Source organism: Branchiostoma belcheri, unplaced genomic scaffold, assembly GCF_001625305.1.
Source record: "Branchiostoma belcheri isolate BF01 breed outbred unplaced genomic scaffold, Haploidv18h27 scaffold150, whole genome shotgun sequence".
Lineage (NCBI taxonomy): Eukaryota > Metazoa > Chordata > Leptocardii > Amphioxiformes > Branchiostomatidae > Branchiostoma > Branchiostoma belcheri.
The window spans coordinates 359,522-386,657 of NW_017802936.1; the positions used below are offsets into that span (position 1 = coordinate 359,522).

Sequence of the window (27,136 nt, forward strand, 5' to 3'; positions counted from 1 at the left end):
CCATCTGACAACCAATCTAAGCCGGGCTCTCATATCATACACATCCACAGTTGATATCCCAAGAAGTAATAAAGTTGATGTTTAGATATCACATTTTACGTCGCTGCTAGATTGTTTTTTGTGATTAAAAAGTAATCCCAAAGGATGAAAACGTAGATAGCTAACATTCAATTGGACGGAACCTGACATCTGTAACGTGAACTCGGTATGGGGTTCTGAATTTCGTTGCAAAGCGCAAGAAATTTAAATGTAGCATGCAGGCTAAATGCTTGTGTGTGTGTGTGGTAGGGGGGGGGGATTAAACGACCGACACATGAATGTTTTAAAAATTTCCAGAAATTCTGCATGCGCATCCGAACACCAGTCAACATTGCGCTACTTCTAAACATGGGGGAGGGGGGTGTTCTGGAGGTCAAATTCGTGACCTCCGAAGACATGACGTCATCTTGTTTATTTGTATACAGCAAGATGGCAAGATGGCCGTGTTGTTAGGGTAGTTGACTAAAGAACATGCTCGAATGCTCGAATCACTGACAAGCGCTAATGAGTTGTGCTCTTGGGAAAGACACTTTACAGCTAATTATACACCCCTCACTCCACTCAAGTTAAAATGAGTACCAAGCTTGAATCAGGGACGTTCTTCCGGATGGGAAGTAAGGCCGAAAGGTCACATGTTCAAGGAGGGCCACAGCTCGAAAATTACACATATATTGAACAGACTAGGGTCCTTCCCTGTGTTGCGTGGATAAAACCTAAGGGCCCTGTCACACTTCTGCGAATAGACTTGCGTATGAGTTGCGTACGGACAATTTTTTCATACGCAGCCGTACGCAAACTGCGCACTTCATATGCATCTCAGTCGTTTTGTGTAAGTTTTGTGAACGCCGGCATACGCACAGCACACGCACCGCCCGGCTCAGTACGCAGCGTAGTTTTGAGCATGCCCAAAACTACGCTGCGTACGCTGTTACGCAGTTCATGCGTTTTTAATATGTAATGCATCGGTCAAGCACGGTACGAGTACGCTATGTCTTCGTGGGGGACACGCGGCTCATACGCTGACCTGCACCTGGAACTGCACCTTTGCATAAGCTGCGTACAATGGACGGATGCATTGCGTACTTACAGCGCTTTAGTACCGTTCGTATTGCAACAGGACAGCGCATTGTACGTATTTGTAACTAATGAGAAGCGCAAAGGTTGCGTACCAATCTAGATAGCGAATTGCCGAACACCTTGGCAACACCCGGGGTACCGGCTCCTCTGGACCTCATGGTTAACAGACCTCCTGGAGCATTTTACGTAAGATGTGACAAAAATAATTTGTTAAATATGTTATGATTGGCTCTTTCTGGTATGTTTTGCTGAAAAGTAGATGATTTTTGGGAAAACGTCTTTCCTAGAGCGCAATTTGTTTTATAAAAATGCATTTTGACACTTTTTAACTCAAAAGAACACCCCTGTACCGCCTCCATATCCATATCTCATCAATATACCTAAATTCAACATAAATATTTCCTTTTTTTGCCTTTACTTTGGAATAATGCGCCAGTTGCATGTTTTTGTGTCGGTAGATTGTAGTGTTCGCACATATGTGTAGTGTCCATGCTATCTGCGTGTATGCGCAATTGTAAATTGTCTGTATTGCAAGTATGGGTGTTTTCAAATTATTAAGGGAGGGCATTTCTTGACATCCCCAATTCATCAAGGCTATCAACAGGCTATAAGGCTATAACTGTGATGTTTGTTACAAATTGTATAAAGACTGGGTACGTGTATTCAATTTACCTGACAAGATATTACAGGAAATTGACCAGGGCTGGGGCGAATTGGAAACAAACACATTTTATCTGAGTTGAGGGCGGCCCATGAATGACTCCCTGCAGATGAAACAGCAGGAAGCAGCAGGGAATACGTACACAAGACGCTTGGCATTCGTCGGAAGTGCGTTAGGCATCCGGTGGGCATACGCTGAGTGCGTCCGGAAAACGGTTGGCCTTCCCAATGCATTTGAACGCCACACGGATGTCAAATGCAATCTATGCGCTGAATTCGTTATTTATACGCTACATGTGCGTTAAAGTAACGTTACGTATTGTGCGTACGGCAGAAATGTCTGTACGCAACTCAAACGCAATGGCTGTTCGCAAAAGTGTGACAGGGCCCTTACACAGGTTTGATCTTAAGCTTCGGTCACAACCCGCCGTACGTGCTTCTGCGTGCTGTCTACGTGCAAAAACGCAGGGCATCCGTGCGTGGTGAGTACCACCTCCGTACGGAATCCTACGGATTTGGGAGCACGCAGACACGCCGTAGAACTTTAAGTGCATGTAAAACTTTTTCTGCGTGCGGTCTACGGATTCACCACCCGTGCGTGGGAGTAAGAGCGACGCGCGTGCCCCGTACGTACCGTACGAAAGACGCACGGGTGAGTACGGCCTCCTTACGGTAAAGTTGCAATCGCACAGAGATCGTACGTTGTAAGCACGTACAACTCACTTACCACTTGCGCAACGTACGATGCACGCAACCGCTCACGGCCAGACGTGGCGTGCAGACCACACTTTGCGCAACCGTGCGAGTGACGTGCGAGTGACGTGCGTAGACGCCTTCCCCACGTTTTCAGAACAAACGTAGCAGACGTAGCCTTCCATAAAACGTACGGACAAAAAGGACGTTGTGACCGGAGCTTTACACAGTTTGGATCTTACGCAGCTCGAGCTCACTGTAAAACTGGTATATTACATCTCGAGGCGGTTTAATGGTTGTACAAAGCAACTAGGAACAGATAGACGTGATTCATGACTTCTTTTTAGCGCTTGTCTCTCACAGTCCGTATCATTTTCTGCTAATGTACCAGAATTATCTACGCTTCATCCTCGTCACAACATGAGATAACGTTTTTCCTGGAAGATCCCTCAGGCGCTGATGAATCAATTTCGTTCCCGGCGCTTTGCGGTACCATATAAGGAGAAAACTCTGAAGCATGGGTGGATAGACATAGTCTGGAAACCACAAGAAAACAATGGCAACATTAAGGTACGTTTTTTTTAATCCTTGAACGAGCACACTAGGCAGTGTCGCTGGTAAAAGTCAGTTAAAGTATATTTTCTAATAATGTTCTTGGTAACATGAATATCAAAATCAGGAACAGTTCATGTTCAGAACAGAGGATAGAAATGCCGGATGTTCCGCTGCTGTACCAAGGAAAGCTGATAGGAGGCAGCATCGAATTGAAACCTTCAGTTTCTAAAGTTGGAACGACAAGATATGGATTAATCTTACAGACACACACACACACACAGACGTACAAACAGACAGATACGCACACAGACACGCACACACATATGCACGCACGCACGCACGCACGCACACACACGCACACATACAGAGAGAGAGAGAGAGAGAGAGAGAGAGAGAGAGAGGTAAATATCAATTTGAACACGGAGTACTCTTGTCATATGTGTTATTTTCTAAACCATATATAAAATCTCCATTACTTCCGTCTACCGAAGGGGCGATGACCCCTTCTATGACCCAGAGTAACCCCGGTTGTTTACCTGGGATTACGATAATGTCGCGCTCGCGCCGCCGAACTTTCAGGGGTTTAACATGTCTGCCCGCGCCGACCTTTTGGATTATGGAAATGCCTCGGTTCTAGTATGGGTGGCGACTCTAAATGCCTTGTGGTGTAAAAGAAACGTCCTGAACTGTGTTTTCATCACTTAGGCCACATCAAGTAATTTTTATGGATGGCATCAGTGCGGGTATTAATTTTCATCTGATTTTGGAGAAAGAAACAAACAAGAAATTACGTTGCCTACTGACAGTGTTCAACATGCCAAAAATGGGCACATATGTTGCCATGCCGGAATGTGGATGGCAGATAAATGTGAAGAGAGGAGACAAGAAAAGAGTCTGATTTAATGTTTTGTCTTTTACGTGACGCAGTGACGTATTTCATTCCTTTATATGTGATGGTGGATGTGCATATGTGATGTTCCCACTGAATCAAAACCATCTGTACAATGATTGAAAACTTTTATGTTTTGAAGTTGTTTCAGTGAGAAATGGAGACTTGCCAGCTTAGCACAATATAGGTATCATTTTTGTTTAAGAAGGTTTATGATGTCAAAATTTGAAAATGTAGGAATCTTGTTTCTTTGGCCCTCCTTATTATTTTTTTTGCACGATCGCATTAGATTTGGAGTCTGCTGAGCATGCCATCCATAAAATTAACTTGCTGTGGCCTTCGTAAAATGGAAGAAACACACAGGGTGTTCAAATGAAATTTTATCAAAATTCCCTAAAAAAGTACACATTGAAGCTCAAGTTGTTACACGATATTTAAACACAATTACCACATTTTATATCGTCATTTAATTAATTATTTCAATAGATTTTATCGTATACTTAATCGATAATACAAAGGGAATGGTGTCTAACGTCTTAGAAGTTACTAATATTGAATTGAGTGAAGAATTTTTGATAGAACAATTCATGGCCCGATACAGGAGATTTCTTTTACACAACCAGGATTTTTCACCTAAGTCCTTACGTTTTGGTGTCTATCATACACCTTCCTCAGAGCTTCTGACTGGAGTTCTGCTTCTCGCCGCTATTTGTAGGTGGCGCTTTTGCGGCGGAAACACAATCCCAAACGTGGCTGAGTTTGTACCCCCCCTCGTATCGGTTCATCATTGGGGGTCAACTTCCTTTAAAAAATTAACGTCACCGGGACCGAAACGTCAGCACTTAGGTGAGAAATTTTAGCCGTGTAAAAGAAAACTCCTGTATCCTATACTTTACCAATCTGATGAAACTACTTTCGGAAATTCAGGGCCCAACTCCTAATGTCCTGTGACTTTGTAAAATCTGCAAAGCGCTTAATAAAACCATTATTATGATGACTAGAATTTTCTGCTTGGAAACTGTTGGAAAGATTGATTATTTGACTTAAGAAGCTCCTCAATACATCATTAGCACATAATAAATGACTAACAGCTACGATACCAACAATGGCATATGTGACTGCTCTCTCTCTCTTTCTTTCTCTCTGCACCCCCCCCCCCCGTCTCTCCGCACAGTCATAGGCATCGAATTGAACCAGGAAGACATAACCGCACTCCCTTAGAGCAAAGAATCTGCCAATTTTGTAGTCTAGATAGAGTAGAGGACGAAGTACATTTCACCATAGATGACCTTTATATGACAGTGATAGACGCATACTCTTCGGACAGGTTTTAAGTAAATTTCCCCACTTTGGATTCTTAACAAGTGAAGAAAAATTTATATTCCTGTTAACATTTGATAAACCAAATCTAACTACTCATACAGCATCTTACATTTATACAATTACTAAGAAGCGAGAAGAAGTTGAAAAGACTAGAATACATTAGACATTTATATATACATGTTCAAGTAATAGTTATATGTATATTTATATGAATATGTATTCGAATACGTATAATGTGACCTGCGCTTAGCCCAGTGGGGCAAAAATGTACAATAAAAGTCTTCATTTATTGACGAGTTCTCACATTGTACAACTATTTTCTACATTGATATTTAATAACCTTAGCACACAGCATTATCATTGATGTTATTGTCCTGCTGATTAGATTCTGTTCAACAAACATGATTTACAACTACGCACATACCTTATGGTTCTAGGACATCACGGACACGGTTGAAAGGCTCTGTAGATGTGGCTGTCCACACAGAAATGTCTTGACGTTCCAGTTGTTAGATTTGAAGCACCTTAGGTAGGTTTGTCTCTTATCTCTAGTTCAACAAACATAGACAGCAGCGCTACACGCCATGGCGCCAGCCAGCGTTCTTCCCTCTCACCATCCGGCGGCTGCATTTGACTCGCTCTTCCGCAGCTCTCTAATATATCCTCACGTACCGCAAGTTCCGCTCTCTGTACTCCGTACCGCCCACACACTGGCGTGTAATGACGTGATGGAGCGATTTAAATCATGTTTTTTATGAATGGAGGGGAGAGATTGCCGCGGGGGCCGGACCGTCTGGCGGCGGGAGTGAGTTATGGTTATGACCGGCACGCGCGCGGGCTGGTACCTAACCCTGCCCCGAACCCCCAACCCTCCTAAATCATACTCATGGCAGTCACACGGAAATAAGGCAATAATTTGAAGTTTCACACACACACACACACACACACACACACACACACACACACACACACACACACACACACACTCACGTGTTTAACGCATGATGAACGTGAAGTATAACTGTTCTAATGTACGTACATCTATTCAGCCACAGATCTGACAGCAAGCTGTTTGACAAGCAATGCTTTGATAAGAAACCATTAGTATTATCATATCGTTCAAAATTGATATACGTTTTCCGCTTGGCGTATTTTACACATAATCTCCAAACAGATGGTGCGGGGTGTACATGTCTCCAATATTTACGTAAATTCCATACTAAAAGCCCACTTCACACCTACGTGTGGAGCTGGGTGAAGGGTTCTGGTAGGATTTGATTTAGTTGGTTACTGTGACTTATTACCAATCAATCCAAAAAGCCTAGTGGAGTTAGCCGTGTAATTGCATCATCACAGACCCAGAAACCTGCGTCTGATATCTGCTTGGACATTTCCGTCGTAGCCCTTGTGCTGTTGCATATTTAATTTCCTAATCATTTTATGCGGTAAATGGCTCATAAGGTCTAACGTTATGGGTTATTACTTTACAAATATGGTGGAGAGAGAAGGAAGAGCTTTTTCCGCCCAAGTGTGTACATTATGCAATGAAAAAAAACAACAAGGAGGTACTGAAAAAATTGCAGCAAAACCCCGGCACACTTAGTTAAACGGAAAGGCCCCCTAAAAAGTCTTCTCCCATTGGTCCACTATGTGTATTATAAAGGTGTGTTTGCCGGGCACGTTTTAAAGGATTTCCGGATGACGCTTTATGTGTTTGACGATTTCCCGTCCACTGCAGCAATACGCCCGCCCACGTCACACGATGGGATTACGTTCAGGGCCGTGCAACGGTTCCTACATGCCGAGATCACTTTCTGGTGTGATAAATTGAATCAAACCTACAGTGGGGGTCGCTGGAAGACAGACGTAGAATGTCCAGACTGTGCATGATGTACAAAATGACTAATAAACTGGTGGACGTACCAACCACTAAGTATCTGATACCAGCCCAGAAAAGAACAAGAAACAGTCATGCCTTCAAATATCATAGTTATCAACCAAGAATTGAGGTATTCAAAAACTCGCATTTCCCCAGAACTATCGTAGACTGGAACTCGTTGCCACCAAGCACAGTTGGGGCATCATCACTAGAAAGCTTGAAACGACTCCTGCAATCAAATGTGCAAAGATTGAGTGTAACAAGCCGTTCGGTGTGATATAGCTAGCTGCCACCACGCTGCGTGCCTGCGAAGCTGGTGTGTTACGCCAAAGGGCGGTTATACCAGATATACAGATACAGATAAATATGACCAGTATGTCTTCTCATGATGTCCAGAAAAAACAACAACAAGATAAAAGGTAAGCCCCATAGAGATCATTCGGATAAACCCTACATTCTCCGCGGAGGTAAATTTCCGCCTACGCGCTGGACAGACGACTTTCCTTCGGTGTGATTTATAATCAAGTCCTGGATCAAAGAACGTGGAACTTCAGGCAGCTGTAATAATCAGCAGTGTGGTAGTTTAAGTGCTCATGACACCAAATAAGTCTGTAAAATACACACAAATATCGGACGTGAACATACAATATAGTCACTTGAAGTTTGTTTCAATCATGATGACTGAGAAATTGAGCTTGTACGGCCTTCTAAAAGTGAATGAATATTGGATCTCCAGCAAGCTTCCCAATCGCCCACTTCGGGCATCTCTATTTGAATCTCTGTGTTTTATTTTGGCATTTCTGTGCTTTTTCCTGAGGTGACGTCAGCTCAGGAAAAATACAGATATGCAAAAATAAAATGTAGAGATGCAAATCGCCTGCCAGTACTGGCTTGTGCTGACTTTTCCAAGGCAGGGCATTAGAATTTCGAATGTAACAGGAGAACCGTGCATATTTATTGTAAATGTGTCTGTTAGCCAGAGAATACTAGTTATGTAAAATATAATCAGCTAAAGTCATATTTTGGTGTCATGAGCACTTTAATATTGCACATTAAGAAGGAAACTCAGGTGTTTTAGACTCAGAAGTAAAATGTCAAAACCATAACCCACTTCAAAGAACACGACAGAAGTGGAAAGACTTTATAAAATCACCTACTCTTTTTTTTTAGTTTAAGGAACAAATTAGTGACCGAAAAGAAAGGAAACATTTTAGCTAGATTTTAACATACCATTAGAAGGTGAAGGTAGTCCTATAGCCTCTGACTGTTCCTCTCTCTCTGTCTGTGTGTCACTCCCCCTCTCTATGTCTCTCTTTGGTCGAATCCATAACGTAATGAATGCGAAACAAAATGTAATGCAGAAGTACCTGACAATACGCCGATAGAAGTAAAGATAAAGTGGTTGTCGTGGGGTTGTGTGGTGTAGCGACAGAGTGCGCGACTCGGAACCTAGAGGTTCCGGGTTCGAGTCCTGACATGCCACCAATCTTGTGCCCTTGGGAAAGGCAGTTTACACGACTTTCCTCACTTCGCTCAGGTGAAAATGAGTACTGTCCTGTCATGTATTTGCCCCCTGTGTTGGTGGCAGCATTAATATAAGTTGAAAAAAACTTGAGTGTGCCGTCACCACGTCTGGTGATTACATGTTGGAATAAAAAAAAAGTAAACATACACATGACGAGATTTGGTTGTCTGAAGATCATCCATGACCACTGTAAAATAGAAGACAACCCCCCCCCTCCCATTCATTACGTCATTGTTCAGGCAATACGTCACTGAGTCGACTGGTGCGTGACCGGCTAATCTTAGCCTCATTGATTTCTGCCACTCTGCATTCCTGACCAGACGTGTACTTCTCGGTACCGAATGGCTGGTTGTGCTACCATGCAAGGAGGGTATTGAAGACGAATTCCACTTTATGATGTCATCTGTCTGTATCTGTATCTGTATAGCCGGTATAACCGCCTTTCGGCGTAACACACCAGCTTCGTAAGCACGCGGCGCGGCGGCAGCTGGCTACATTACACCGATCGACTTGTTACACCTAACCCTTGAACTTTTAGCTCTAGACATTGTTTAAAGCTATCTATTGACAATGCCCCTACTGTACTTGGTGACAGTGAGTTCCACTCTGCGATAGTTCTAGGAAAGAATGAATTCTTGAACACCTCAATCCTTGGTTGATAACTCTGGTACTTGAATGCATGGCTATTTCTCGTTCTCTTCTGGGCTGGTATTAGGTACTTAGTAGTTGGGACATCCACCAGTTTATTAGTCATTTTGTACATCATGCATAGTCTGGACATCTTTCTTCTGTCTTCCAGTGAGGTCCACTGTAGGTTTCTTTTCATTTCCGTGACACTAGCACCTCTTTCATAGTTGTTCATATGTCATGTCCAACATATGTAGAAAACAGACAAAAGTTGATGCAATCCATAGCTTCCAAAACTAATGTTACGCTACCTCACTCAAAATCAGATATCTTTAATATGCTCCTTTCATGTCCTACTCAGTTATCAGTGTACGTTGGAAAATTCATATTTGAATCACTACAAAGGCGACACCATATTGTATATAGCTGATATATCCCCTGAATTACAGAATGTAATAATACTCTTCCTAAGAAAACACCATAGATTAGCTTTAGTATCATTATGGACTAGCTCGTTAGAATTATATTTTTGTATTAGTTTGTGTATTTTCTTTGCCATACATTGTACCAGCTACAGTTGTTGAGCAATAAAGTTGATTTGATTTTGATTTGATTTGTCATCACACCTTAGTGTACGATTTTGTCCACAAAACTTGAAATGTTCCGGGCAACAAAATTTCGATATCATGAATATCAACGTTTTAGCACATTTGTGTCATTGCCTCATATTTCCAGAATTCCTAGAGCAAAGCCAAGTCACAGAACGGTCCTTTATTTGTATTTCTGTAGAAAAAAAGAAAGGATCACGGCTTTTATGTGCTCCAATTTTAACATCATCCCGATATTAAATTGAGTAACTTTAAGGGTATACTTTTCAAATACAGCAACGACGTCCATTTACAATATGAGATATTGCACAAGGATGTGTTTTATATGGCATCGATATCTCCATCTACATATAATGATCTGAAAAAGCACAAAAATTACATGACGCAAATTAAAGACTCTAAGCTGAGGAAAGAAAACTAAAAAAAATCTAGTTGATAAAAAACACACTGTAGGCCTAAATATAAAGGCGAGAAATATCAAAATTGTTTCACAGCATGGTCGTAGTAATCTTCACAGACTAAATTTAAAACTATAGGGTAAATTCAAAAAGTTTTCCCTACAGGCGAGAAGTGCTCTTCATACTCTAACTTGCTCCTCAGATCACCTAAAATGTCTTACGTGAACGAAGTAATTTAGACAGACAAAACACGAAGCATGGACGTAGCACTTGATCTTTGTACACTAAAAATAAAAGGTTGAACTCCAAAATGGAAACAGGTTCCCCAAGTGGCAAGAAGTGCTCTTTTGGCTAACGCTTTTACGCTTGTCCCTCGGCGCACCCGAAATGTCTTGTGTGATGCCTACAATACGTGTCCGAATGTCTTTAATGGTCTTCGATTGATGCGTACTTCCGGTGGAAAAGCCGACGCTCTGCTTCAGTGAGCGCGGCTTACTTGGCCTTCTGACGGTCGAGCTTTACGTTCCAGACGTTTTTTTACTGCCAAAGAAAATTGTGGCGTCGGGTGGCGTAGTGGTAGATCGTTCGACTATGAAGCGGGGAGACCCGGGTTCGATCCCGAGTCGTACCCGGGACATGTCTGGACATGCGCCCGACGGTGTGCCCTTGGGAAAGGCACTTTACACAAATTTCCTAACTCCACCCAGGTGTACGTGTGAATTGGTATCTAACTTCGGTTGGGGAAAGCCGTATTGATGTCACCTGGTGGTGCCGAATGGCAGCCGCACAGACCCTTGCGGCAGTTCCACAAAAATGTGGAACAAACATGTATCATGTGTATTATTACCTCCATGAAATGTGTCATGGAGGTTATATTTTCAGTTGCGTTTATCTGTCCGTCCGTCCGTCTGTTGGTCAACAAGATAACTCAAGAACGCCTGGATGGATTGGTTTCATACTTGGTGTGTTGGTAGGGTGTGACAAAAACTGGAAATGATTAGATTTTGGTCCCCCTAGTGGCTTCCCTTGGTACTGCAGCGCAACTTCCGGTTTTGATATCTCGCGATCTGGACATGCTAGGGTCATGAAATTTTGATGGAAGGTAGCTCTCGTGCTTGGGAAGAATGTCATATGAGTTTGGGCCCCCTAGCGGCTTGTTCTGGAACTGCAGGGCACTTTCTGGCGAAATGTTTAAAAGCCAATAAGTCCAGACAGGAACAACATATTTTCATTATTTTTGGTGTGTAGGTAGCTGAGAGAGAGAGAGATGTACATAATTAAATGTAAATTATGCAAATGAGGACTTTATTTGCATAATTAATGAGGAAATTCTATAATTACAGTGTTTTACATTATACTATGTAACCTATGGCAGGCGGAACTTCAACAGATACTAATTATGCAAATGATGACCTAATTTGCATAATTAATGTGCAAATTCTATGATTTCGTAATGGTGAATGATTAGAATGTCATACTTGGGACATCTGTAAGTTAATCAAAAGTTAACATACATCACGATGCATATATCATGTTAATGCAGAGGTCATTTGAACAATTAAAGAAGAAATTTACATTTACATATCAAGATCATATTTCATGGAGGTATGAGGTCTCGGGATTCTAGTTATGTGTATTATTACCATTTGTATCATCTGATTGTAAACCCTGCATCAATTCAGCACTATAAGCCTGCGATTGCACGGGTGATGTTTGGCCAATAAAAGATATACACACAGTGGTGCCACGCTTAAGCTCAGAGACTGTTAGCAGCATCACTAACAAAGATACAATCTTTTACATAAATACGGGAACAGTATCGTCATTATGAATATGTAAAACAGAGAGAGACAGAGAGAGGGAGAGAATCAAAAGAGAGTAAAAGATAGGAAGAGAAAGAAACGACACTGAGTGAGACTATCTGACCTAAACAAGCTTCCTAATGAGGTCCTATATCATTTTCTTCTTCGAGGTTCCTCATCTCTATTCGACTATCGGATTCAAACAACAACCGAACTTTTACAGTATGTTCAATTATTAAAAAAAAACAAGTAAATATTTGAGTAACCAATTTTCCATTCTAACAACCTGACTTATAGTACCTGCTTACAATTTACCTGTATATAAATTATATTTTCGTATATCCAGTATGATTTTTGATACTATATATGTCATTCCTGTGCTTTGCTGTATTTCTTTTATTTTACGTTTGCAATGTTCTTTGTGTTGATAAAAACGTTAGAAAAGATATTAATAAGCCACGAGATTGAGTGTCTTGTCATCTTGTCTTGTCTGTAAATGTTGTAATAAAAAACCCTCACTCACATAATGCGTTAAGACTGTAATCACAAATATGACCTTTCAAACACTGCCCCTCCCCCAATCATCATCATCATCATAATAATAAATGGTTTATTGGCCAAACATCACCCGTGCAATCGCAGCCTTATATTGCTGAATTGATGCAGGGTTTACAATGGTACAATGATACAAATGGTAATAATACACATAATAAGAACATAATACACATGATACATATTTGTTCCACATTTTTGTGGAACTTCCGCAAGGGTCTGTGCGGCTGCCATTCGGCGCTACAAGGTGACCTCAATACGGCTTTCCCCAACCGAAGATAGGTAGCAATTCACACCTGGGTGGAGTGAGGAAATTCGTGTAGAGTGCCTTTCCCAAGAGCACAACGTCGGGCGCATGTCCAGACATGTCCCGGGTACGGCCCGGAATCGAACCCGGCCGGTCTCCCGGTTCACAGTCGAATGATCTACCACTACGCCACCCGACGCCACTCATGCTTAGGAGTTAGGAGTGGGTCGAGAGAAAGTTGGCTGGTGTCCGACCAGGTTTTACACTCTTCGGCTGCCCCAGCCGAATGTTTCAAAATGTTTAAAACATTCGGGCTCGGACAAGAGGCTCGACCATCGTTGGCAGGTGGTTGGCTGGTGTTCGGCAGTAGGTCGGGGTTGGTTGGCAGTCAAATTTGACTCAAATTTAACTCGAGTTCGATTCGTTGTGTACAGAAAGCTAGTCGCCGCCAGATCTTGTTAGACTGCTCCCAACCTTCAGCTAACCCTGGTCGGTTGGTGTTCAGAGAAAGGTTCTGCATATACAACAGGGGGTATACGCTATATATACGCTAGCTGTAAAACGGATCTGTCCTTGGTTCTGAAAACTGTATTCCCACAAACGGAAAGTGATGATTTCGAGGAGGTTATTATCTTCACAGTATTTCCTTTTCGACCACAGCAAAATTTCCTATCCCACATCTAAGCCCAGTTGTTATCCCAAACATTCAAATTACTCTACCCTGGTGCATCACGGGAGACGCACTACGACATTGCCTTATAAGGTAATATAATGTAGCAAGCTTCCAGGAAGCGGCGTCCCACCACTTTAACTACTTTATCCCCGGGACCTCCGGCCGCACCACAGCCTGGGCCGGCTGGAACTGGTTTATGACATCTTCTAAACACGACTAGATGGAACACGCGTCTACTTGGTTGTAAAATTTATATGAGTGGAGATATGACCCTTTTCCCTTTTATAAGTGTTAAGTTGTCTTCTCGAATCGCTTATTTCCTGCTAGCGATGACCTTAAATTGCTCGTAAAATGGTACTTACAAAAGTAACGGATTACTCTTATGCTATATCGTTTGTCTTTTTGTACGCTCTTTTGTTCTGTTGAATAAAGATTTGTTTAAAAAAAGTAACGGATTTACGGAGTCTTATCTGCCAATGTTCTGTGTTTATTGCTGTAACGGTTATAGAAAGTGTGAATACTTTCAATTTCTTTCAATGCTTTCAGTTTTTAAATTTTTGTTTAATGGCATATTTATTTTCACGACAAAATTGCAACATTCATGTTTTTGTTTTTCATGTTTAGTCTGTTTTTCATGTTTTCGCCTTTATAAAATGAGAAAATATTGATGATATACTGTTACCATTTTGGCGATTTCTACCCTTTTTCCAATATTTTGTTTCAAGTAGAGACAACGGCAGAAACCGGATGTACCATGTCGAGTAACTGGCAATTAGTAAGCGTTAGAAATGTCGTATCTGATTAAACGTGAGTACATATAGAATTTATGAGAAATTATATATAAAGCATATATTTCAAAATGCAGAAAACTGCTGATTAAAAGAACGGTTGTACCTACGTCCAAGACTAAAATCTCATTAGTATTCTAATAACTAAAACTACATAAAGTGTTTTAGTAATGCAATTAGGAGAAGCGTGAGTAAGGCGAGCAAACGGAAATAGGCAATTTCACTCACTCCGAGGTATAATTACATTTTAACATTCCTTTCGAATGGTGGGCATTTGATAGATACGCGTTATTAACTGTGTGTTCGCCTTGCATTTAGAAGTGAGTTCGATTCCCGGCCAATGACTTTGAAAATAAAAATGGTACAAGCTGCTTTCTCTGCTTAGCACTTGTGGGTGTTGAACTACACACCGCTACCAGTGGACTAGCTCCCTGCTGTAGTGATTGCATAACATCAAAAGCTACATTCTCGAGTTACGTTAAGAAGATCCAACATTATTTCCCGATTACATGTGATTCATCGTATTAAAAAATGTTCTCAACATAGCAATATGATTCATATTTTAAATCTTTATTGATAGCTGTTTTTTGTGATTGACTTTAAAGATGTCAGATGTAAATTAGCTTAATACTTCAGACTCAAGTATGTAAGTCTACTTTTTGCTAATAAAGTAATTACGATTTGTGTGGCCCAGGGGCTGCAGAAACAGAGATGGTCGCTCTTATCTAGTATGCACCATAGGTGTGGGAAGGACTTGTGGAAGACGAAATAATTCCATTTCCAACAGTCATTGCTCCTGCGATAACTCAAGGAATGAGACGGTTAAAGAAGCAAAAAAAGAAAACACATGCGACTTAAATCACAAAACATAACAGAAAAAAATTACTGCTTGCAAAAATGTAATCCAACAAATCTTAGATTTATACAGTCACCTTAATAATATAGCAGGATCAGCCACATGTTCCACATTGTTATTGCTTCTATTCATTATAATATCTAATATCCTGTTACTTACAATTAGCCTCCAGGCGAGATTTATCATCATAACAACACGACATATCACGTATCAGTATCGACATCATGGAGAGCGGCCGGCTGCTCCCAGGGGTAATATGTTCTGTACACAGACTGATAAGACTGAATTGGGGAGCAGTAATGACGTATCAGTTCTCCACCTACGATCGGAACTCCTGGCGTTTCTAACCGGCATCCAGAACCGTGCCTATCTACTAGTTCTATGCCCGAATGGATTAGAATTCGCCAAGGTTCTGGATGGTCTCTGCGTATCCAAGAGCATGGGTTTTCCCCAGGCACAGTTCTGGATATGCGTGGACCGTTCAGAAACGTGCCCGAGCATGTGACCTACTCTCTATAGGCCTCTCCAAATGGTGACACTAGTCTCTGAACTGTGCACCTCTTGTTAGGCTTCCTCAACATGTTCCACATGGTGAACATGTTCCACATGGTAAACATGTTCCAGATGGTGAACATGTTCCACACGGTGAACATGTTCCACATGGTGAACATGTTCCACACGGTGAACATGTTCCGCACGGTGAACATGTTCCACATGGTAAACATGTTCCACATGGTAAACATGTTCCACATGGTAAACATGTTCCACATGGTGAGCATGTTCCACATGGTGAACATGTTCCGCATGGTGAACACATGTTCCGCATGGTGAACATGTTCCGCACGGTGAACATGTTCCACATGGTGAACATGTTCCACACGGTGAACATGTTCCACATGGTGAACATGTTCCACATGGTGAGCATGTTCCACATGGTGAACATGTTCCACATGGTAAACATGTTCCACATGGTGAGCATGTTCCGCACGGTGAACATGTTCCGCATGGTGAACACATGTTCCGCATGGTGAACATGTTCCGCATGGTGAACATGTTCCACACGGTGAACATGTTCCACATGGCCCCTACCTAGTAACAGTCAACACACTGGTGGAATCCTTATCATTTGGCATGGAAAAGGTATGATATTGTTGGCTATATGCAAGCTTAGAGACTAATTTTCAGGTTTCATACACAACAAGAGTTCCAGGATTTCATACCTTCATTTTTACAGTTCAAATTGACTACTTATACATTTTTTTCTCAGTCATTATGCGCCTCATTCGCGAGAATTATATATTTGTATAAAAGTTGATCATATTGTTCACCCAATGACAGCCTTATTCTAAGAAACAAGGCTATTCTAGCAATTCCTCATAAATTGTGCAAATGAGATCCTGATTTGAAGAAATTATATTGTTTTTATGTGATATTCACCTTCACTGAACTTCCAAATATGGTATTAAATTCCCAGCAGTCCTCACTATATAGCTGAAGCAACTTTCCATTAATTATGCTGTCGTTATCAATTACATATGCCCTATTATCGATTTGAAGAATTTCCTTATGAATTACGCAAATCAAATACCAAATTTTATAATTTAATTTAATTATGTCAAGCATCACTTAAGCTACCTACATACCAAAAAAAACTGTTCTTTTAGTTATCCTCTCTCGATTTTTGAAACAAACCACCCTGCAGTTCCAGAACAAGCTGCTAGGGGGCCTAAACCCACGTGACTTCTTTCCGAACACAAGAGCAACCTACAATCCAAAATCCATGACCCTATCATGTCCAGATTGTGAGGTATGAGAACCGCTGCAGTGCCAAGGAAAGCTACTAGGGGCCCAAATGCCATCATTTCCAGTTTTCGCCACACCCTACCAGCACACAAAGTATGGAACCGATCAATCCACTTGTTCTTGAGTAATCTTGTAGACAGACAGACAGACAGACAAACAGACAAACAGACAGACAAACAGACAGACAGACAGACAAACAGACAGACGGACAGACAGAACAGAAAACGCAGCGGAAATCATAACCTCCAGAACATTTCATGGAGGTACGAATTAAGTAAACAATAAATGTTCTCTTAATTAAAAGACTTTGTCACCGAGCGGTAACGTTTGCCTTCATGAACATAAAGTATAGCATTACCCTTAGTTTCAGGTCATTCCGAATTTGAAAATATTTACAGTAATATAGAACAAAGCGTTAACAATGATGTTAATTAGCTATAGCAGACTAGAGGATGAAACTTCAAATATTTACATAAGACCTCCTCAGTGGTGACGTCTCTCTACCACTTTAAGACTTCTTCGGTGACGCTAGTCTTTAAAACGACCACTTTGTGACCACGCTAACTGTTCTTTCTCTCCTACAACATCTGTATAACGGGAGGTCGGCCTGAAGTGGCTATGTTTAGCACCAAGGACATCTCTCCAGTGTTTGTAGAATCACAAGATAAACGTCACACTACAAGTACAAATCCACGTCGCACTTACATTTAGGCTTAAGATAACATCATACGTGCAAACCTAACTTCAGCTTACGGTAGCCTGGCGAGGTTTCAGTATCTGTATCTGTATCGGTATAGCCGGTATAACAGCCCTTCGGCGTAACGCACCAGCTTCTGTATCTGTATAGCCGGTATAACCGCCCTTCGGCGTAACACACTAGCTTCTGTATCTTTATAGCCGGTATAACCACCCTTCGGCGCAACACACCAGATTCGCAGGCGCGCGGCGCGGCGGCAGCTAGCTATATCACACCGAACGGCTTGTTACACTCAATCTTTGCACATTTAATTGCAGGAGTTGTTTAAAGCTTTCTAGTGATGATGCCCCAACCTTTCCAGTTTATCTTAGTCTTTCTGTATATGGATCCCATACTGTCGCAGCATATTCTAGGTAGTTGGGAGAATGATGTATTTTGCACCAAGGGGAGGCAGGATGTTAAAACAACATTTGTCGTAGCATTTTGGGAATACGCAGAAGCGCTGCTGGCAAGTTGTTTTAATAAGAGACGCTACGGGTTATTGATAGTCTGTCGGCGCGACGTCGTCTGGGTAATAATGTTCTCTCCCGCTGGGCGACACGCTGTAACCATGTCTGCTGCCTCAGATAAACAAGCAGAAACATACTCTCCAAGCAGAGGTTTGGGGGTATTTTTAGCATGTTTTTAGGCTTTTTTATCGGGGTTTCTCTTTTGCATTGAATTTTTGTTCCCACCAAACCCAACCTCTGCCGGCAGTCGAAAGCTTCAATGTGCTATAAACCTAATCACTTCAACACATTATTTCAGTCGTTCTGCAAGGAGGTGTGAACCAGACGCATGATTAGGCACAGTCAGCAGGAGGCGTGTGGCCCAATGAATGCCCGGGGTGAGTGCCGGCAGAGGTTCGGTTTGGTGGAAAAAAGAGAAAAAAAAGAGAAACCCCGATAAAAAAGCCTAAAAACACGCAAAAAATACCCCCAAAACCCAAACCTCTGGTTGGAGAGTAACAGAACCACACCTCGGGGAGATACACACTCCTTCGTATTGTTTTTGGCGTGTGTAGAATTGGGATCATTTTGATTATCATTTTAGTTAATTACTCCGTGAAGGAGGTCATGACCTCCGGACGGAGTGTTGTGATCGGCTGATTTTTCATGTTCGCAGTCAAAACACTGGGTTCTCTTTGTGTAATCGGCACGAAATTTATACGCCGTCTGCGGGCATGCCCGTGTTGATGCACGAATGTGTATTTTTGTCTTTGCTGCTTTCGCGGTCAATGTAATATTGCAGACGCACCCCTACAATTACGAGGCGAATTGGAATGGTCCAGAAAAACGCGTTGTTTGGAATAGCAGTGGGGGGTGGAACTTCATGCAGATACGGGGTGGTTTTGATAAGTGGTTCCAGATGTTTTTGCCCATGGTTAAGAGATGCCAAGTTTTTTGGAAGATGTTCGCAGCCAAAACGCATTCTTCCGTACGTCGCATTTCTGTGTAATTTCGCATGTGGTGTGGCATTATGTCCGGGATGATGCACGTCTTTTTATTTTTACCGTAGCTGTTTTGATATTGAAGTAAATGCATATTTTAGAAACATCCCTACTTTTAAATCCTGTGGAATAGGCCGTAGGTTTAGGCAGTTGTCTGGTAGCAGAGGTACTCTAAGCAGATATCCTGGTTATCTGGCCGGCGGAAGTAACACTCGCGGTGCTTACCGCAACTGTTGCTGGAATTTGGCCTGTTCCAGGCGCGCTTAATTAGGTACAGGCACGGTAAGACGGTGGGGCTGTCTTTGTTACTAGACACGACCATGATAGTCCGATCTTTATGTGAAAGCAATGATTGTGTGTGTGTAATTAAAATGAACTTCGAACTTGAAGCACAGTATCTTTACACGCCCTGGGAGCAGTAATGGATTTAGCTCATTGTATGTTTTATGCTTGTGACGCGCCCTCATTGTATTAACCGTTGCCTAATTATAATGTCTGCACAGTAGGTCTGGCGTTGACGCTTGGGATTTTGTTGAAATATATAAAACTTCACGGAGGATTGTCACCTATGGCTTCTTGTTTCATATTGATTTTAGTTTATTTATTATCTCCATAACAAAAAAATGGACGAAACCATGCATTTCCATTGTTTGTATTTCTAAACAGAGTTACGCCGAAAGGCGGTTATACCGGCTATACAGATACAGATACAAAGTTATCAATGGAGAAACAACGTTTACAAATCAATGTTGTGACAAAATATAATCTAATTACCGGCTACCGTGATTCTGTATCGGACAATGCTAGTTGCCATGGCAACGATGCCTTGCTGATGTCAGTGTAAACAATTCAGTCTTTTTTCTTACTATTTCATTTATCAGCCTAAAGAGTCTGCTGGTAGAGGCTACCCTAATATAAAAACGAGAACCTGACAGAGAAAGGCTAGCCTCTACCAGGCTTGAGGGCGCGGCTGGAAATAGTAGAAATTGGCCAAATAGAGATATAACACGTCTAGGGAGTTTAGCCATCCAGTTTACAGTTTGCGGGGCTGGATGGCTAAACTCACTCGGCGTGTTACATGTATCTCTCTATTTGGCCAATTTCTACTATTTCAAGCCGCGCCCTCAAGCCTGGTAGAGGCTAGAGAAAGGCCTGTCGCATACACTGTTTCTGAATGGCTACAGAATGCTGTGGTTTATTTTCCTACACGAATAAAAAGGAAGGCTAAGCAGACTTTAAGTCACAGCCTGATATGTAAGTCTACCTAACGGAAAACACGGGCGCCATTAATTAACCAGTGAGGAATATTCCGGATTTCATGTTACCTACACACAGTTGTTTCATCCGGACGTGTACCTATGAATCCGGAAATTTATATTCCGGAATGCTCAGATGGTCTTAACCATGGTGCTTATGATTTAAAATTTCACACTAAAATACACTCTGCCCCATATGTTAAAGAAACATACCTTTCAAACAGACCATACGCTTTCATCATATTACAAAACTGTTCTTAATAAAAGCCCTGCGCTAGCGGTTGAAGTTACAAAGAAGAGAACCAACAATAGTATCGTGTGTACAAAAAAGCATACCTGTTAGCTAAATGCAGTTGCCCGTAGTTCAATTAATTTTTGTGTGTCGGTTCTTTTAATACATATACGTACTTTTCATTGTAATTTTGTTTGAGGAAAATAGCCCATTTTCAATAGTTATTGTTTATCAAATCTTAATGCTACTTTCAAGTATAAAAGAGAAGTAAACGTAATATGTTGAAGCTGTTTATATTCAAAACGAAACACAGAAATTCCGTTGCAGTACCATAGAAAGGCGCTAGGGTTGTATAGTCGTCATTTGATTTGTTGACGCTTACCGCGCACACAGACACACAAGCACACACACACAGACACACATTCCCCCCCACAACCAACAAAACAAACAAACACACAAACAAGCAAACACACACACAACAAACAAACAAACAAACAAACAAACACACACACACACACACACACACACACACACACAAACAAACACACCAGGGGTGACATTCCGTGCACCTCTGACCAAGTAGGGGAGGGACCGGTCAGTTGACATGCGCAAGTGGCCACGACTTTTTTTGGATCCGGACCTTTGTCTATAAAACATTTTCTTTCGTAATTTTTTCCCCCAGAAAGATCTTGTTTTCTGCTGAAAAGGACAGAAGAAGATACATTTCTTAGAATCTGCCCCTAATGTGTGACCTTGTGATTTGCCCTGTAATTGACCTCTAAATACTTACTTTTAATTTTTCATTGGTGTAATCTCAAAATTTTGGATGTAATCCTTCAAAATGGCAGACTTGAACTTCCAGCTTTTCAGTGGGGGTAAATAAAGACTTGAAAGGTTTGAAAGAAAGAAAATGTGTTTTAATAATATGCTTGTTTTAATGGTTCCACCATAGATTCCACTGGATTATTGTATCAGGGCAGACACCACATTTGCGTTGCGCAGTAAAGGCCTCAAAATGATTGTAGTACCTAGTTAATACCTTTAAAAATCCTTTTTTCTCTTGAAAGTTTTGGTCCATTTTGAAAATTTGGGGGCTGGAAGGCACAGGTAGGGTCTAAACTTTCCTACTTTGGTCAAGTTTTGTTGATTTCATCAGTTTAGTGGGTGTAATGAGAGTGAGTGGTTAGGTCTTGTCTGGCCAGGCGGATGGATACCATGGAAAATGTAGGTCAAAGTTGAGGTTTTGTTACTATCATCAGCTGTGGCGGGAATTTGAGATGGTCGACCCTCTGTTTCCTTTCTATATTTGGGGATCAGACCCTTGTGGCTACTTGGTGCAGAAAAAATTTTGAGATTGAAGTATGGGCTTTCGTGAGGACTTCTAATAGTGTATTTAAGCATGTGTTCCTATGGACAAATCTAATAAGTACTGTTTGCCCATCACCCCACCCGTCCCTGTGATTACGTGCCAGACACCCAGGAACCTGTTTTCAATTGACTGGCCTCAATCGAAGTAAAACAGAATCCGGGAGAATCAGGTCATCTCTAAGTGATCAATTTTGACGCTCGAACAAGTAAACATCCCTCTCCGCTCACAGGTAGGTATATATACATGGGAATGATATTTGTTTAAGTTAACGTTAAGGATTAGCCGTAATCGATGTCTGTAATCCACGAGATATATTTCCCAGGATTAAGTTTAGGAGACAAATTAATCTAATCTGCCTCGTTCCCAGGACGGTTATGTAGGCAATATTTTAGGGCTGGCACTTTGGGGATAATCCATTAATCTTTCAGAGCGGGAGAGGTGAAAAATGAATTCTGTCGTTGCCAGTTTTACAAGAAGGTTATGTTTCCGTGGCTAGCTGTGTGTGTCTTCTCTTTGTGTGTGTCAGCAGCATAACTCTAGAAGGCTTAGATGGATTATTACGCTCACCAAGAAGGTTGTTTTCCTCAGCGTTTGTGTGTGTGTCTATGCGTGTGTGTGTGTGTGTGTGTGTGTGTGTCTGTGTGTATGGGGGGGTGTATGTGTGTGTGTGTGTGTGTGTGAGTGTGTGTGTGAGTGAGTGTATGAGTGTATGCGTGTGTGTGTGTGTGTGTGTGTGTGTGAGTGAGTGTGTGTGTGTGTCTGTGTATCAGTGTGTGTGTGTGTGTGTGTGTCTGTGTTTGTGTGTGTGTGTGCTTGTTTGTGTGTGTGTGTGTGTGTGTTTGTGTGTGTGTGTCTGTGTGTGTGTGTGTGTGTGTGTGTGTGTGTGTGTGTGTCTGTGTGTGTGTCTGTGTGTGTGTTTGTGTGTGCTAAGATCATTTGGCAAAGGAATGAGGTCGTCGTACTCTTTTCTTGATACGTATTAGGTAGGTGGGTAGATCTTGATGAGAGGTCAAAATGATTACATTCGGGCCCCCCCATTGTTATGGTACTGCTGCAAAACTCTCGTCTCTTGATCTGGACATGCTAGGATGATGATTTTTGGATGGTAGATAGCTCTTGTCCACGGGAAGAAGTGACGGCAGCTTGCTTGGGAACTGCAGGGGCATTTGTTTAGAAAGTTTCCGTCTTTGATCCTTCATTAGCCATCATTATTTCTACTCAATGGACAAGTTTCTTTAGGAATAAAATTGAGATCATTTTGGTTATCATTTTAGTTCACTTGGTATTGATTCTAGGTTATTATTAACTATCACATTTCACTGCATCAAAGTAAGAAAAAACAAAACAGTTATCTGCCATCCAAAACAGACATCTTTGCCCATTTTCGGCATGTTGACCACTGTCAGAAGGCAACAAAATTTCTTGTTTGATTTCCCCAAATTCAGGAGAAAAATAATGTGCGTGCTGATGTCATCCATAAAATTTACTTGCTCTGGCCTTATCTCTCGAAGGAAAAAAAAACTGGACGAAACCATGCATTTCCATTGCTCGTTAAGTAGAGTTATCAATACAGCAATAACGTTTATAAATCAATATTGATTAAAATGCAAGTTAACTTCTTCTTCTTTGGGTTGAGGAGGCCAACATCAGCATGATGATAAAGATGCCTCACTATAGCGACGGTCACAACTCGCCGTGCGTGCTTTTTGTCCGTACGTTTTTGTCGTGGCTACGTCTGCTACGTTTTTTCTGCAAACGTAGGGTGGCCGGCCGAGGGAGTACGTCACTCGCACGGTTGCGCAAGGTGTACGTACGTGGTCTGCACGACACGCCTGGCCGTCAGCGGTTGCGTGCATCATACGTTGCGCAAGTGGTAAGTGAGTTGTACGTGCTTACAACGTACGATCTCTGTGCGATTGCCACGTTGCCGCGCACAGGCCGTACCTACACGTGCGGCGTACGCACGGTTTCCTTACTCACTCGCACGTTGCAAGTGCGTGCGCCTCCTGTTAACTTCATCATCACTAGCCGCCCTGGTGTCTTCCGCGGCCCGTTTCTTTGGGTCTTGTCTGGTAGTCTTCTTCTGAGCCTTCCTGGGCATCTTGGAGACGAGTTGGCAGCCGCCCGTCAAGTCGTCTTTATATACTGTAGAAATCAGGTGCGTTGCACGTGCGTTGCACGTGCGGAGCACGTGGTATGGTGCACGTGTGTTCTGCGTGGTCATTGAGCAGGTCAACTGGGAAGTGAGGAGTAAGCACGGATGACGCAAGCACCGTGCGTGGCACGCACGTGCTTCGTGCGCTGTCCGTACAGCAATTGCACGTGAGAATAGTAAAGTTAGACTCACGGAGTCCGTACGTTGCACGCTCATAGGCTGTACGGGGCACGCGCGTCGCACGTACTCGCACGCACGGGTGGTAAATCCGCAGACCGCACGTAGAAAAAGTATTACATGCACTTAAAGTTCTACGGCGTGTCTGCGTGCTCCCAAATCCGTAGGATTCCATACGGAGGTGGTACTCACCACGCACGGATGCCGTACGATTGCCCACGTTTTTGCACGTAGACAGCACGCAGAAGCACGTACGGCGGGTTGTGACCGTCGCATATGTTTGGAGAGGGTCACAGTATAGGCTACCGCACAATACTGTATACACGTACGTCTTACAGCGGAGTTACATTTCTACCACATGATTCTAGTTAATAGTAGCAACAAGTAAAATCTGAGATTTTATACCTCCGGGCTTTTTATTGTATATTCTTATATGTTGTTTACAACAACAATTGTTGCACGCCGCAGGACTAGGGTTTTAAACACAGAATTTATTGAGACCGGACACCCCTCTGTGCGAGGGGTCACCTTCGTGGACGAGACCGACAATACCTAATACACGCCAAAGGTCAACGGTCGCGACCACTTTCACGCTCAAAGGGGTGTTCTGGGGCCACCAAAAGGCACCATTTCCACGCCTGAAAACACATATACAACTAGAAAGGCCAATATTTGCTTTGGAGCAAATACAGCGATGGGTTCACCACATTTTACGACATGGCAGGGAAAGAATGAGAAACACAAGGGAAAACAATGATTTACATTGATATAACTATAATATGAAGTAACATACAACTAAAACAACAGTTGGATAGCTATTCCTTACTTTATTGGTTAGGATTTTTAATTGCATAATGCAAACTGTTGATTTTCAAAATAAATAAAAAAAGTTCATGCCCCGCATTCCAATACTGGAGCAGAAAAGCTTGAAATACCTACCAAAACACTTGAATAAAGACATACTGTCAGTATGGAAATGCTCTGTGCAGGTGTTAATCAAGTTAAATCCCAACAGCCAATCAGCAAGAAATGCTCTGTGAAGGTGGAAATGCTCTGTGCAGGTGTTAATCAAGTTAAATCCCAACAGCCAATCAGCAAGAAGTATCGAGGAAAGCTGCATGCCTATTGGTTGATGCCCTGCATTCCATTGTGATGACTCATGCCCAGACGTGGTAAACACGGCACACTAACACAGTAATACATTTGCTATAACACAGCCAAAATCTCAAATAAAACCATTCTAAAAGCCTGTATCACAAAAATTTAAAAAACACCTAGGGGTATTTGCCCACTGTACCTCCATACCAAATTTCAGGACCTTAGGCCCTAAAATGAAGAAACTGAATCCATTTAAAAAATGGCAGGAGAAGAAGAAGAAGAAGGAGAAGAAACATCAGAAAAAGCAATATGGGTTCACCACCACTTCGTGGTGTGGTGAACCCATAATAAAAACAAAAGAACGTGCATTATCTGCAGCCCAATGGCAAAACATATACTGAATCTCAAAATAAACAGCGAGAAACAGCTGCGAACATGAAAATCTAAATCTCTCACAAAACCCTTCCGCGGAAGGATTTCTCCTCCCCGGAGGAAATAACAGCTGCCTTATTTGTGTCAGTGCAAACAAGTCTTATTGTCTGACCCAGGAAAAATGCCCGGCGGCCAAATTATCACTGTCGACCAAGAGTTCTAGGACATTGGGAAAAATTTAAAGGGGCAGGCTGGTGAAATAAGCACGGTGAAATAGAACAAACAAACAAACAAACAAACAAACAAACAAACAAACAAACCCGTTTCACACATCGCATGATAGACCCAAGTGTTCAAACACAAAGCTCTATTGCTGCAAATGTATTCTCTTCATTTTGCCAATTCTTCTCTTTTTCACCAACGCCATTAGTGAAGAATATTCCGGATTTCATGCTACCCACACACAGTTGTTTCATCACGTTACATCCGGACATGTACCTATGAATCCGGAAACAGGAAATTTACATTCCGAAGTGCTCAAATGGTCTTAACCATTGTGCTTATGATTTAAGATTTCACACTAAAATACACTCTGCCCCATATGTTAAAGAAACATACCTTTCATACAGACCGTACGCTTTCATCATATTACAAAACTGTTCTTAATAAAAGCCCTGCGCTAGCGGTTGAAGTTACAAAGAAGAGAACCAACAATAGTATCGTGTGTACAAAAAATCATACCTGTTAGCTAAATGCAGTTGCCCGTAGTTCTGGCTGGTTTGTATGTGTGTTGAATATATAACATGTTGCCAGTGTGACGTCTGGCTGTGGACCAGACGAATTAAGTTTGGCGTGGCGGGAGTGGGCGGGGCGTTAGGACTGTTGTAAACATGCGCGGGGTGTATCTGACCTAGCAACTTTCATTTATCGAGCGTGGGGGAAAAGAAGAAAACACCTGTATTCATAACACATCAACAGTTGTCACTTTTTGTTACTTCTGCACGTTTGATTTCTCTTATTATGGGTTCACCACACCACGAAGTGGTGTGTGGTGAACCCATATTGCTTTTTCTGGTGTTTCTTCTTCTTCTCCTCCTTCTCCTCCTGCCATGAAAATCAACAGTTTGCATTATGCAATTAAAAATCCTAACCAATAAAGTAGGGAATAGCTATCCAACTGTTGCTTTAGTTGTATGTTACTTCATATTATAGTTATATCAATGTAAATCATTGTTTTCCCTTGTGTTTCTCATTCTTTCCCTGCCATGTCGTAACATGTGGTGAACCCATCGCTGTA

General features: G+C 42.0%; 1 protein-coding gene across 2 annotated transcripts in view; it reads right to left on the reverse strand.

Annotated features, from left to right (window-relative positions):
• The window catches only part of LOC109465466 (voltage-dependent calcium channel beta subunit-associated regulatory protein-like), a 66,491-nt gene that overhangs the window by 31,259 nt on the left and 8,096 nt on the right, over positions 1-27,136 (reverse strand). The window contains exon 1 of one of the 2 annotated variants that reach the window (XM_019762753.1): positions 6,227-6,240. The exons of the other annotated variant lie outside the window; for it this stretch is intronic. The gene's annotated coding sequence lies outside the window, so the exon portion shown is untranslated. Of the gene's footprint in view, positions 1-6,226; positions 6,241-27,136 lie in introns of those variants that run through there. 2 annotated transcript variants of the gene reach the window in all.